We start from the raw sequence: 14,332 nt of genomic DNA, 5'->3' as shown, positions 1-14,332 counted from the left end.
CCGGCGGGGGCGTGTGGGGGAGGGCGGGGGAGGGGGCGGCAGTTCCAACTGTCCGGGAGGGTGGGCGGGCTGGCGGCGGGGGTGTCGCGGGAACCCGAGGGGTGCAGGCGGGCGAGCCGGGCGCGCGGGCGAGCGGGCGTGGGAGGCGGGTGTCAGCCGGGGTGTTACCGGCCTCCGCGGGGTTTCTGCACCCCGAGTCCGGGAGAAGGCGCCCCTCGTGCTCCGGCCCCGCGCCGCGGCAGTCGGGGAGCCCCGGCGTGGGCAGGGGCGGAGCAGGGTGTCCGGGGGGGCCCCCTCCGATCGCAGCGGCTCTGTTCCTCAAACCCCCCAAGCCCAGCTGTTGACAGGCTCCTTGTGAAATGGAGTTTGGCATCCTTAGCCCCGAACCGAGTGGAAGTTTCCATGATGAGGAAGTTCTGTGACACGGGGGTTCGGAAAAGGTTGGCAGACACCGGGGGGGGGCGGGGAGCGGGGAGGCGGTTTAAAGGGACTGTGGGCCCCCACCCCCCCACCCCCATCCCCCTTATTTCTCCTGCTCCGGAACTCCGGGGTTTGGAAAGGAGAACAATCTTGAATGTTGGCGTGCGCCGGTGCCGGTGCCTGGCGACTTGGCTTCTCCCCGCCTCCTCGGGGACTCGGTGGCGATTTCGGCTCCCTCCTGGGTCGCGCTTTGCCTTGCTCTTCTTTTGACGCAGCATCTTCCTCTGGGTCGCCTCGAGTTGGTTCTGGTAACCAGGAGTTGTGCCAGCTGCGCTCTATCCCCCTCCCCCGCGCCTCCAGCCCCCGTCGGAGGAGGACAAAATTGGGGGAGTTTCTCCCTCTGCCCCCAGTAGATCGCGTCCTTCTTAGCTGCAGTTGTCATTTTGGAGGAGGATTTCCCAATGGCCATTGTACGATTATTATTAATGCTAATTCTTAAGGCTTCTGATTTGTTGGAGGGAAGGGCGCAGCGGGTGGTTTTTTTTTTTAAATTAAAGGTTAAATGTATAATTGTCCCCAAATGGGAAATTTTACAAAAAAAGTTCATAAGCGGAGTCATAAGAAAAAGAGCGAACCTGAACAAACAAGTTTAACACTCTCCACCCTCCTGTCTCCACACACGTTCAGATTTTGTGAGGACTGAAACACTGTACCTAATCATCAGTAAATAAATTTGAAACAGAGTCTTTCTTTTAATAGCCTGTTACTGGTCTTAGGTGCTAGTGAGATGCAGTTTTAAAGACCAGTTTTGAAGTTCAAAAATTAAGCCTTGCTTAGAGGGTGTATTTAATGTCAGAGCACGGCAATTTTTAGAATGGTAAATGCATTGGAGATGGTGTAGACCTGTTGAGCAATATCTTTACATTATTTGCCTCTGTTTCGGTTTACTCTCTTTATTTACATTGTAGTAGTATGTAGCATGTGCTAGATTACAAAGTAATAAAAATTGCATTTTAGTCAAAATATTCTATGATTCATTCTGAATATTCACCTTGACTGATCTGCTCTCTAATTCACTTCTGCTTACCTTTCTTACCCTGAAACAAGTCAGGGACTAGGAAACATTAAAGAAAAAAGGTGTTTTGATGAAAAGTATTTTGAGCAGTGGATATTTTTAGGGGTTTTCATGCCAGTTGGCTAAGGGTTTCACAATCGAGTCTGACAGAAATTCAATAGTCAGTGATTTTTTGAGCGTGATGTATGGGAAGACATGGGTGAACAGCCATTTAGTATTTGTACTTGTTAAACGGATACTATCAGAACCTTATTTTTGATGATGTTCAAAGTTTTCTTTTATATTGGAAGTGAGACCATCTGGTAGTAGATATGATTTGCTTTTTTAGCGAGAGTAAGTGCTACTAAATATAGCCATTGGACTATTTTTTAATGAAGCAACTCCTGTTGGCATTATCATGCAAAGGCATAATTTTATTGACATTGGAATATTGTTTTATGGAGTAACTGACTTTATAAGAGAAATAAGCATTCCATTTCTCCCCTTTTAGATTCTTTATTTTGTCATAGTGATGAATTCAGACAACTCCCTTTTATTCTAGCCTTTTTTGGGAAAAGGTAATTTTTAAAAATTTTCTTAAGAGAAGAGAAAGTTGCAGATTCCTTTCCTTTCCTGGCATTTTTGAAGTTGTCTGAAGGATGGCATGTGGGAAGCCACATGTGGAATCCAACGTTTGCCTTTTGTTTGCTTGGTTTTTTTTGTTTTGTTTTTTTAGCAAGCTCATCCTTTTGATAGAAACCCTAGTGGAGGTGATTGATTTCTTTAGTTCCTCTTTGCCATTCTAGTATAAGATACTGTGTCACCTTCTTAAAAAGCCCTCTGTGACCACTTAACTCATTCTTTCTCAGAACCATCATACTGTTGTCAGCCGCCACCCCCACCAGGTTTTATTTGCAATCTGAACTGTCATTTCATTTGGTGCGTGTTGAATACCTATCTAGAATGTAGAGTCCAGGAGAGAGTCTTGACTACCTCATTAACGCTTGAATTCTCTAGCATCTTAAGCAGTGCTTGGCACACAGTAGGAGCTGGGTAAATCTTGGCTAAAGAAATCAACGGTTGCATGCAAATATTGTCTTCCTAAAAATACCCGACTACGCAACCTAAGTGGTTACCAACTGGGTATATCAAGACTTGTGCCTGTGTGTATGTGTGTGCACGTTGAATCTAAGGTTCGGTCTTTATCTGTATCTCTCCCCCTACCCTTTTTGTGAGATGAAAGCTAGTCCCATTCTATTCTATATAGTGACAATGCAGAGAGCTATTTCTGCAAATTCTTCCTGGAAGCATTTGCCTTGAGTACATGGAAATCCTCAGCAGTTTGTCTTAGCAGGCTACCTTGATTCCCTGAAGACACTGACCTTCAACTCTCTGGGTATCAGCAGAATCTTTATGAGTTCCAGAAGCATTGTCAGTGCGAAGAGTGAAATTCCAGGGAACCGACATCACTGGATGATAGCAGTGCCTTCTCACTTAGCAGGTCCTGGCAGTGCCTCTGGCCTTGGCAGCCCTAAGGGGGCCAAGGGCGTGCTGTTGTATAGCTGGTCTACAAAAGTAGCAGTTGGGGAAGGGGCACAATGGAACTGTCAGGATACAGTATAAGATTGAAATAGCTCTTGGGTGTAGATTTGGAAATAACCTGGTGGTTACTTCTTGTTGTAAGTGAAGTCATTTAACTTGCCCCCTTTGCCTCTTCTCACACTTTCATAAACAGATTCTGAACCAGATGATTGTGGGAAATATTGCATTATCTGAGCTTTCAAGTGACCCAGGTGTGATCCCCAAAGGATCATCTCCAAATTAGCTATTCACGGAAACTGTTTTGACAATTAAGACAAAAAGGAAATGGCATTGGGCGGTTATGGTAATGTGATTTTGTTTCTAGAGTATGGACTTTCAGAAATGTGTCTGCATAAATGCATCATAAAAATCCCACAAAATGATGAGACTTGCGAAAATGGTAGGGGAAGAAAGATCAACATTTTATACAGGAGTAAAGATAATTAAGCTGAAATCCTAAGTGCTTACTTCTTTGGAGTATTTAATTTAGCTCTGGGCTTCTCGATAGCGAAGTGAACAGGAAAAACGGGGTTCTGGAGGTGGTAGGTATGCATTAACGTTGTAAAGATACATCATGTAACATCTGTAGAGGGCTTACTATGGTGCCTGACACCTAGTATATACTTCCATGAAACAGCAAATCATATAATGGCCAGTACTTGAACTTCAATTCTACAGAACGTGAAGTAAAGTTCTTTGTACCGTCATGTCTTTGATGAGAATTGAAAATGCAAAAGGCAAAATGATGAAAAGTAACCCAGTGGGAGTTTAGCTTTGGGAGCCTGAGCTACTGTGGTTCAGCCGTGGAGTTCTGGCAGTTGTCCCCAGTGCAAAAATAGAGCTCAGAAAACCTAGAGGAATGAATGGTTAACATGTTCTTTGGCCCGACTTTCTCAAATATCCAGTGTCTCAGCCAGGCTTTTGACTAGAGCAATCTGAGAGGACAGGACAGCCAGGTACTTGAAAATGACCCGATAGCCGTAAACCTTCTGAACAGGTGGTCTTGACACTGTGTGCCTTAGTCTGGATAGCTCTTATCACCCTGCAGGGCAGTTTGGTTTTTGTTTCCATTTCTGTCTCCCCCTCTAACATGTGATGAAAGATTATGGGTTTATTCGTGCTGGACTCCCCAGCACTAGCAAAGGCTTTGACGCATGGGCACAGGGAAGTACTTGTTGGAAGACTGAATGGGAATAGGAAAAGGGGTGGTGCTTCTCTTTCTCTTCTGTTCCTGGTATTAAGTGTCATCTTTTGACTTAATTTTGCCCAAAGTGAATGTTTGCGGCCTGAATGGCATTAGATGTCTGTATCACGGCTAGTGGGGCTTGTGCTGGCGTCTGAACCGGTTGAGTAACGGATGGCAAATTATTCTCTTGCTTTATTCGAAGTCATTTTGACTATTTGATGGGGCACCTGGATGGCTCAGTGGGTTGAGCGTCTGACTTCAACGCAGGTCATATCTCACAGTTCGTGAGTTCAAGCCCCACATGGGTCTTTGTGCTGACAGTGCGGAGCCTGCTTCAGATTCTCTCTCTCTCTCTCTCTCACTCTCACTCTCACTCTTTATCTGCCACTCCCTTGCTCATGCTCTCTCTCTCAAAAATAAACATTAAAAAGGATTTAAAAAATAAAAATAAAGTGATTTTGGCTATTTGATTTGATTTCCCATTCAGTCTACAAAAACGTGCGCACCTCCTGTGTGCCTATTCCACTGGTCAGCATGCAGCCTACTGACCAGAAGACAGTATGCATGTATTCATACAAAGGGATTATGAAATGGTCTCTTCTGTGATAGAGCAGATAAGCTTATTGGGCTCCCTCGTATGGTCCACGCTTCACCTTAATCTCCCATGTTTGCTAGTCAATTATGATGTTCCAGTAAGTTGGGGAGGGGGAAATATCCAAACCACTGAGTCACAAGTATTGTATTTCCATACGCTTCTCTTGGCAATCTGGCCAGCTGACGGCTAGAGCAGGGCTCGGGTCGTTGGATCCATACTGTCCTAATTTCAAGGGACTTTGGAAACTTTACATGCTGGCAGGTCTTCTTGTGCAGTACTATTTTTATTGAGTGAGAAACTGAGCTCTGCTGTGCACTCAGGTATCTTTTCCAAATGGCAAGTTAGGAGCCTGGAATTTGGACCCAGGAACCTTGACTCTGAGTTCCCAGGAGCTTATTGTAGCTTTTCCATCATGATAGACACTCTAACATATACATAAACATATCTGTGTATGCTACACATAATTATATACTATAATATGTAATGTGTAAGGAGCAGTATAACAGCATGTAAAATAACACACACATAAGGTGTGTGTGCTGAGTGAGTGTAACATGTGACAGGTAGGGAAGGATTGATCCGAACTAAATTCCTCATCCAACTTCTTAGTTCCAAATGAGAGGCTTCGTGGATCATGGTTTCTCTTCTTCAATAAAAAATATAGGGGTTGATTCAGAAATTCGTGAGGGACAAGCCTATTGAAGCAAAAGCTGGGACAAAGGAATGCAAATTGACAGTCGTTAGCTCTTCTTCGTTTGGGAGATAGACCTTTGCTGGAGATTCAGGCATGTTTGTTTGTGGTAAGAGTAGAGACATGATTTCATGGTTTTTAGCGGCATGATGCATGATGGTGACATTCAGGAACCCACTGAATATTCTGACTCTTGTGATGCATGTTGAGTGGTTCTCAAGATGCTTCAGATATATTTTTCCCTTCTTTCACCTCAGAGTCTTAAGAGAAAGACTTTTCTCAGATGTCAACCATGCTTGTACAGAATAGGTGCTCAAAAAATAATGAGTGATGATAACGATCATGACATTTCTGGGTTTGGATCAACATTTTCAAATTTCCCTCCCGGTGTGCATAAATGTCTCAGCAACTCGCATGTCTGTGCATGTAGGATCTGCCTCGGTGACAAGCGCGTCTTGTGTTCTTATATACAGTTTTTAAAAAGCGCTTGTCTCTGGCTCCAACTCTAACTTCCCATGCCCAGCTTCCAAATCATGGTGAGAAATGCCACAGTCACACTGATGTCCCAAGCTACAAACTCTGTCATCAACTTTTAGTCCTTCTCCATACTCCTGACTATTTCGGCAGATCCTCTTCTTATTTCATTGTTTATTATTTAACTATTTACTTATGTTACTCTATGGTCAATCATGTTTGGGAAATCCTGCATTTAGCAACTCAACGCAAGAATTTTTCAGAGCCTATGTTTACGCTAGTCTGCGTTATGAATTTCTAAGAGGGAGAGTAGGTAACAACTTAATTGGTCACCATTTTCTGCGTGTGCGCGCGTGTGTGTGTGTGTGTGTGTGTGTGTGTGTGTGTGTAAATGGCTGAAGTGCAGTGCCAGAGGTGGTGAGGAACAGTTCATAGAACTACACTTAAAAAAATTAGTCTCATTTGTTTTAACCTCGGACTACATTTTAGAATAAGTGATGATTCCCAGGAGCAGTATCAATCCCACAGTGAATGCCTGGTGTTTTTCACACACAAAAAGTCTTATGAGTTTGTATTCAACACTGACTAACGTTGCCATTGTTGAAGTCTTTTGCAATGATGTCAAAACGATGCTACATTGCTATTACTTTAAAAAATCTTAACTTATAAAATGTATCTTTCCTTGGCTTTATTTCTGAGATCTGCATGTATTAATTTACATAAGCCAGAGAATGGTTTATTTCTGCCATGTGTGTTTTTGTTTACCTTTTCGAATGTCACCTAAGCTCCACTATAATTTCTGCTCCAATTCTAGCATCCAGATAGAGATCTAGAATAATGTGTTTATGTCTGAATTGTAGCTACAATAAGGGGAAGTATAATGTTGTATATTCTTGTATTATTTGTCCCTTAATTTAAAAAGAAAGGACCCAAGGAAACCTTACACAGGAAAACCTTTTTAAAGATTTGGATCAGTTATGGCCTATGTGGATGATGAACATATCAGTTTATCCTGTAGTGTAGTGGTTAGAATGGACTTAAAAAACATATTGTCCCTCTGCAGCGTCTTTAAAATAAAGCCTCCCAGACATTTGGCTATTAATTTGATCTCTCCCTCTGTAGCTTTATTAACAGAAGGTATTGTTTAGGTGAAGGCATTCTCTAGAATAAACTCTACATGCATTCATTTGCTGCTAATTAAGAACGTATGTTTAGATTTATCTTTATTGAGGTCGCCATGAAAACCGAGCCTTAAAATGAGTAAACTTACTATTTTTTAAAGTAGGCTCCAGACCCATCATGGGGCTTGAACTCAAAACCTTAAGATTATGAGTCATGTGCTCTACTAACTAACCCAGCCAGGAGCCCTGAGTAAACTTATTTTTTATCCTGGAAATTGTCCAACCTTTTATGCCTCCACCTTTCCATTTCTTCATCCATATCTCTTTCCCACCTTCCACTATCCATCAATCCATTCATCACATACACCCATTGGACATCTGCTGGGTGCTAGACTCTATGGTAGGTGCTAAGACCCCATGATGAACATTTAAAACTCCTTGCTATAGACATCCTCAGAGACTCTTGATCCAATCCACAGAAATTAATTTAGTCTTGCTAACAGTGTTTCCCCAACTCAACTATGGCCTTTGGGGCCAGATAATTCTTTACTGTAGAGGGCTGCCCCTTGTATTGTAGGATGTTTGTCAGCATCACTGGCCACTACCCACTACACACCAGTAGTTCCCCCCACACTTCAGCTGCAGCAATCAATAATGTCTCCAAATGTTTTCAAATGTCTTGTGGGAGGCAAACTCATCCCTACTGCAAACCACTGGTGTAGAATTCAGAACGCGAGCTGTGCAGTGGGAACGTATGGATTCATGGCCTAGTTTCCCCTGGCTTTGTTGCATGTGCTCAGTTTCTTTATTAAATGGAATCATGTAGCATTTGATCCCCTGTTAAGTGTTCCTAAATATTAGGTGCAGTAGCGGCAGCAGAATGAATACTTAAACAGGCAATTACAATATTGATAAGTTGTGTGACGGAGTAAGTACAATGTACAGCGGGGACCCAGAGTCAGGAGTGCGGTGAGTCCTAGGCAGTAAGAACACCATATACCAATGTATGAAGCGGGGTAAAAGTGTGAAACCTTTGGAATATTTCATGGAACCCAATCTGATTGATATTTAAAGAACAGTGAATGAAGCTGTTGGAACAGATAGGAGTCACAGGGTGAAGACGTTTCTGGCCACATTAAGGAATATACACTTTGTCTTAATAGCATGAAGAAACGAAAGAGTGTTCAGCAAGTCAGATTTTTATTTTAGAAGAGTTCTTTGGGATAGCTCTTGAGTGGGAGTGAGACTGGAAATGATAAGCCCAGTTAGAGACTCTCAGAATAATCCACTGAGAGATGATGGCTGCCGGAACCAAGGCCTTTATATGTTCCCATGATGCCTTTGGGAATGATTTCACTTTCTCCAAGATGTGGCAAAATTTTTCCAAGTTAATTCCAATAATGAATATTTTTAGTAGGATGGCTTTACATTTGGGAGAATTTCAAGTTTAATTTGAAAGCAGATTTCATGATAGATTCTCTTTAGAATGTTTTCAAATAGAGCTTAAAGACCATCTCACAGTCTATTCATAGATGAATATTACTCAAGGGTGTTTCTGCTATTGTATACATATGTCTACAGTTCCTAGTCAGACAGAAACACACTTCTGCACAACTACATTAAATTATCATTGATGTTGGTGTGTTGAGATCATTATTGATATCAACTGTTGATTTTCTGGCTGATAGGGATTATTTCTTTAATGATCAAGATTGAGACTGATAGAGAAGATGAATGAATGAATGAATGAATGAATGAGACATTATGGAAATAGCACCAAATTGAGAATAAAAATGTTTTGGCTAAGTCTCTTGATTTATCTGAGCTTTAATTTCCATAGTCATAAAACAGTAAATTTATCTTGATAAATTAGATAATCTCAAAGTTATCCTTCATGCAGAAGTTGGCAAACATTTTCTATAATAGGCCATATAGTATTTTAAGGTTTTTCACGGTGTACAATCTCCAGTGAGACTACTCAACACTTCCACTGTAGTGTGAAAGCAGCCATAGATAATGTGTAAATAAGTGATCATGGCTGTGTACCAATAACTTTATTACAGAAACAGAAGCTGGGTTATAATTTGCTGACCCCTGCTAGCTTAGTGGGAGCACAGTAGAGATATAACATGAACCACATATGTAGTTTGAAATTTTAGAGTAGTCACATCATAAATAAGTAAAAAGCAACCAGTGAGTTCAATTTCGATAGTAGGTTTTACTTCACCCACTATATTCGCAATATTATTCACTTGTAATCACTATAAAAATATTAATGAACTGTTTTACTTTTTGCATTAAATCTTCAATATTTTACACTTACAGCCCATCTCAACTTTGACTAGTCACATTTCAAGTGCTCAAGAGCCATTTGTAATTGGGCAATATGACGAAAGCCTTAGAAATGTGTGATTTTACCAAATCCCATGCAAAAATAAATTATATGCATTATTTAAAGTGAGACACTTTCTTTTTCTTGCCACATATTTTAGTTAGGAAAACACTATGCTTTGAAATAAAGAATGCACCATGGCTAAAACACAGTTTATTTTTCACTCACGTGAAGTTGAAAACTGCTGTCCCTGATTGATTGGTGGCTATGCTGCATAGCCATTCAAGGGAGTCCCAAGTTCCTTTGGTCTTAGGCTCCTCCCTTTTCCACTCATGGCCACCAAGATCGTGTCTTCATTGCACTGGACCACAGGGAGAGACTGAGAGAGTAGAGAAGCATTCTGGCTTGAAAGTGACACAAAACCATTTTGCTCAAATTCCACTGGTGACAACAAATCATAAATCACAAATCACATGTCCCCATCTAAGGAAGCCGGTGGGAAACTGCCTTTGGCAGCTTTCCAGTGATGACTCTATACCCGGGAAAGGAGAGGAAGAATTATTTGGTGGTCAGGGAGCTATCTTTTCCATACTGTGCTACTCTGTTTTTTAATTCTTATGGGGCCTTCATCACATCACTGTCTTGCTACTTTTGGAGGCATTGGCAAGCGATGAAAAAAACATCTTGACAGCCGTGAGGTAACCCATTTCTATTTTTTGGTGCAGTACCACTATCCTGTCTGACCTAATTCTCTTTCCTCACTTCCTTCTTATTCGTATGGGGTCATCTTTAATCTTGCTAGACCTGATTTTTCCTTTTAGTCTCTGACCATCATTTTTATTTCCTTAATAGATCTAGGTGGGTCATTGTATGCACATAGTATTAGGAGTTTGCCGGTCAAACCTGATATTACGGGGTTTTTTTAGGGGAAAGTAAAGTTTAGAGTAGAGCGACCAGGGAGCCGAGGCGAGAGCTGATTCTTGATGCGTTGACAGAGGTATTGAAACCATTTTCCTGCTATCCTCTTATAGAACTTCAGACTGTTTAAATAAATGACTCCTTTCATAATATCTAGACTAAAAATACCAATTTTCCTAGTATTTATTCTGGTTATCATTTCTTACTACAAAAGGGGACCCTCTTTTTTTTTAATCAAAAAGGATGCTTGCTTGTTTTCTTCCCAAATTATAAATGTGCTTTATCAAATATTCAGTGTGTCCTATAGAAATGACTCCCATGCAGGAAATGTAAGAGGGGCATGAATAATAAAAGTGAGGTAAGTGAAAAGAACAAAGAAGCCTTTTCCTTCTAACTATGTATATCTTACCTTTCTGAAAACCTTACTATTTAATTATCACTAAAATGTCATATTTAAAGAAGTAAGGAAATGCAAAGCACACACACATTTTGGATTATTAAGAGATAAGGCCAACCAGTGATAAGAAGTATCATGCTGAGAACATGTAAAAGAAAAAAAATAATTGTATCCCTTTCTATTAGCCTAGGTAAGATTGTCTTCGACTCCACAAGCCAATTGTGAAATATTTTGCAAACCTTTCGAAAATTAAATCTTGCAATTTAAAAAAGTTAATCCTGATCAATTCCTCTCAGGTTCAGAATCCAGCTAATTAATCCTTCATATTCCAATAATAGGAAGGAAATAATTCTCTGAATAATCCTTAACTTCTTACTGGACCATCACTGGGGTCTTTGGGGCTCAGGGTAACTCACAGTGTGGGTGCCATTAATGTCTTATTTAAAATTTTTTTATGTTCTTTATTTATTTTTGAGAGACAGAGAGAGACAGTGGGAATAGGGGAGGGTCAGAGAGAGAGGGAGACACAGAATGTGAAGCAGGCTCTAGGCTCTGAGCTAGCTTTCAGCAGAGAGCCCAATGCGGGGTTTGAACTCACTAACCACCGCGAGATCATGATCTGAGAGGAAGCTGGACACTTAACCAACTGAACCACCCAGGCACCCCTAATGTCTTATTTTAAAGTCCTGTCTCACGGCAGGGAGGAGAGACACCCACCCCCACCATTACCCTTATTGGCTAAGTGTGTTTGCGGATGGAAAAGCTGGGGCCCTGGGTCCTGCACCAGTTGAGAGCTGAGGCATTGGCAGGAGAGATCAAGATGTGGGTGATGGACATCCATATAGGCATGGAGTTGGGTATCTGGTTTTGCCCTTTCCTACTGTATGGTCTCTCCTGCAAGTTACTTAACTGCTTTGAACTTCAGTTGTCCATCTGTGCAATGGGCAGAATACTGGTGCTTACATCTCAGCATTGTGGAGGAGACTATGTGATTATTAACAGCTTAGTCAGGACATAGTGCCTGGTGAGTGCCCAAAACATAGAAAACAATGTTTTGTTATCATTTTATTATTGCAGAAATAGTAAAATAAATTGTCTTTAAGTAAACCTGCACCCTGCTGATAGATTTCTCATCCAAAAGACAAGAAATCAAGGAGGGAGGGACCTAGGAGTTAACATCGGAATTTTCACATTTTGGGTCATTAGTCATTCTTTATTTAGTTTTATGATGTGTTTATTGGTAATGGTCTTCTTTTTATAGATGACCTAGCATTTTTCGATCTCAGGAGATCTGTTTTATGGTTAATTGTTGAGTTTAGTGAACCCTCAGGGTTTGAAGAAAATAAGAATAATAGACGTTCAGTTAACTGTCTGGGACTCCAGCCTCTGGAACACACATTTTACTCTCCCACTTACATTGAATATGAGCTGATTACCTCACTTCCTTTTTTTTCATAGCAGGCACTCCCCTCTCTTATTCTAATACTTTTCTACTGTCCATATTAAAATTTCTTCACTTAAAATCCATAATATAGTTTTTCCCTGCTTCTGTTTTAACCCGGCTTCCCAATATCCTTCATTTAAGGAACTCCCCAAATCCTGCCCTGATTAATTAAAATTGAGATCCAAATTGTCTTCAATCCTGCCCTGCTGAAACATGCCACTTCAATGACAATTTTTCTCACCCCTTTGTCCAAAGGTAATATTATCTGGTTAGTCACTTACTATATATATTTCTTCACTGTCCAATGTCCAAACCTCCTATCGGTCAGTGAAATAGATATTTCTTTGCTAGATTTCAAGTTCCAGGAGGGCAGGGACTGGGTTTTTTACAAGTTTAGTGAAGTCTAGAATGTAGGCCCAGAAAGTAGGTGCTGAGTAATGCTTTCCTGCTGTTTTGACCAACCACACGTAGGTTGTTTTCATATAATCAGGATGAATCTAATTTTAAAATGAACAACCGTGTGTCCTCAGATGAACCGGAATATACACTTACAAGGCTCTGCTGTCCTGCATTATAAATAAGGGAATAGGTTGTCTGGCAGGGAAAAGCTCTGCCGTTCTTTTCCCTTAAAAAAAAAAAAACAAAAAAACAATAAACAAAAAGCTATCCACACATAAGAACTGAGATAGAAGATTTTCCCATCTCCTCAACCAAGCTGACCAAAAATCAGGGCCCCCAAGTCGATGTTCCCTGCAAAAATGAAACCCAGCACAAATGTATAATCCAAGAAGAGTGGCTTCTGGGGATTTGTAAATGGGGAGCTTACTGTAAATAGACCCTGAGCTTGGAGGCCTGATTTCTCAACTTGTATAACAAGAAGGACTTCCTTTGGTGGAAGGTTCAAATTTCTGCAGGGAAAACATTCAGAGACATGACCCTTGGGCATGTAGCTGTCTGGCATCTTTCACAACACCTAGCTTTTTGGTGGACTTTTTCTGCTTAAGATCTTAGCCTCTCAGAATTCCCATTACATGGAGGATAGATGATGTAACATTGCCCTGAGGGGGTTTACAATTCATTTCTCTTCTTTGTGTAGCAGGCTTTTGAAATAACTGTTTCATTTTTGCTATATTGTGGTTGTAAATCCCCACTGGTAATTCATTAAAGTTTCATTTGAACCAGGGCAGTGGTTGCTCTTCATCTTTGCCTCCTCCTCAGAGTGGAATGTTGTTCCTTAGTTGACTCTTGCAGGAGTTTGTCTTTAGAGGCATTTAAAATGAATAGGATTGTGTTTGCATTTCCTGCCATCCTTAAGCAAAAGAGGCGGTTTTGCCTATTCTGTCAGTGGGAGAGAAAGGAAAGTGCCTGGAGTTGTGTTTCCGATGGTCTCAAAGAAGTGGGGCCAGAGCCCACAGCTCTGATTCTTTGCTCAGGACCTTAAAGATGGAAAAACTGGTCCCTCTAAAATGGAGGATTCAGAGAGCTCTTATATCAGAGTAACCTGAGGATCAAGTGGTGGCCAGCCCAATATTCCTTCAAACCGCTTGCCGTAGGAGTTCTGTCCCCCAAAGCACACCCTAAGATGAAAACTCAAGTGCAAATTATTTTAGGGGAAAGATCAAGAAAAGAGATGGGTAAGTCAGCCAGGGCAGAGACAGCAGCCAAATAGGTGGTGGTATCAAACCAGCTACCGCCTTGGGCCCCTGAAGCTTAGTCACGTGGTGAATCCGGGGGACAGTGTAGAGCATGTGTCTCATAGTTACTGCACCCACGAGGCAAGATAGAGGGTATTAGTTCACCACAACCTGTCAGACCTTAGTTGAGGACTGCCTCCAGAGGCGATTGATTCCCTGCTATTTCAGAACAGCCAAGAGCACGACTCCAGGCAAAGGAATGCAGTTTTTGGCCCCGAAGTGGTGCCCATGGTCAGGGCGGAGGCAGCCTCTAATGCATTTCAACTTTTTCATGACTGCACATTGCCAGACAGGGCAGCCTATGTCCCCATTTCCACCCAAGGATCTCTGGTCTCCTTTGTTCTTCTGCTTGGTTCTCGAGAGGTGCTTGCAAACTGCCTTTAGCTGGAACAGCGGAGCAGACGCCACCCGGAGCTGGTCCAGGA

At 41.7% G+C, this 14,332-nt stretch overlaps 1 protein-coding gene across 1 annotated transcript in view; it reads left to right on the top strand.

Annotated features, from left to right (window-relative positions):
• The window catches only part of THRB (thyroid hormone receptor beta), a 378,523-nt gene that overhangs the window by 949 nt on the left and 363,242 nt on the right, over nucleotides 1-14,332 (top strand). The gene's annotated exons all lie outside the window — the stretch shown is intronic.

The sequence above is a fragment of the Suricata suricatta genome, chromosome 5 (genome assembly GCF_006229205.1).
Source record: "Suricata suricatta isolate VVHF042 chromosome 5, meerkat_22Aug2017_6uvM2_HiC, whole genome shotgun sequence".
In the NCBI taxonomy this organism is placed as follows: domain Eukaryota; kingdom Metazoa; phylum Chordata; class Mammalia; order Carnivora; family Herpestidae; genus Suricata; species Suricata suricatta.
The sequence above is the reverse complement of the archived record's forward strand: the minus strand, read 5'-3'. Positions and strand labels throughout refer to the sequence as shown.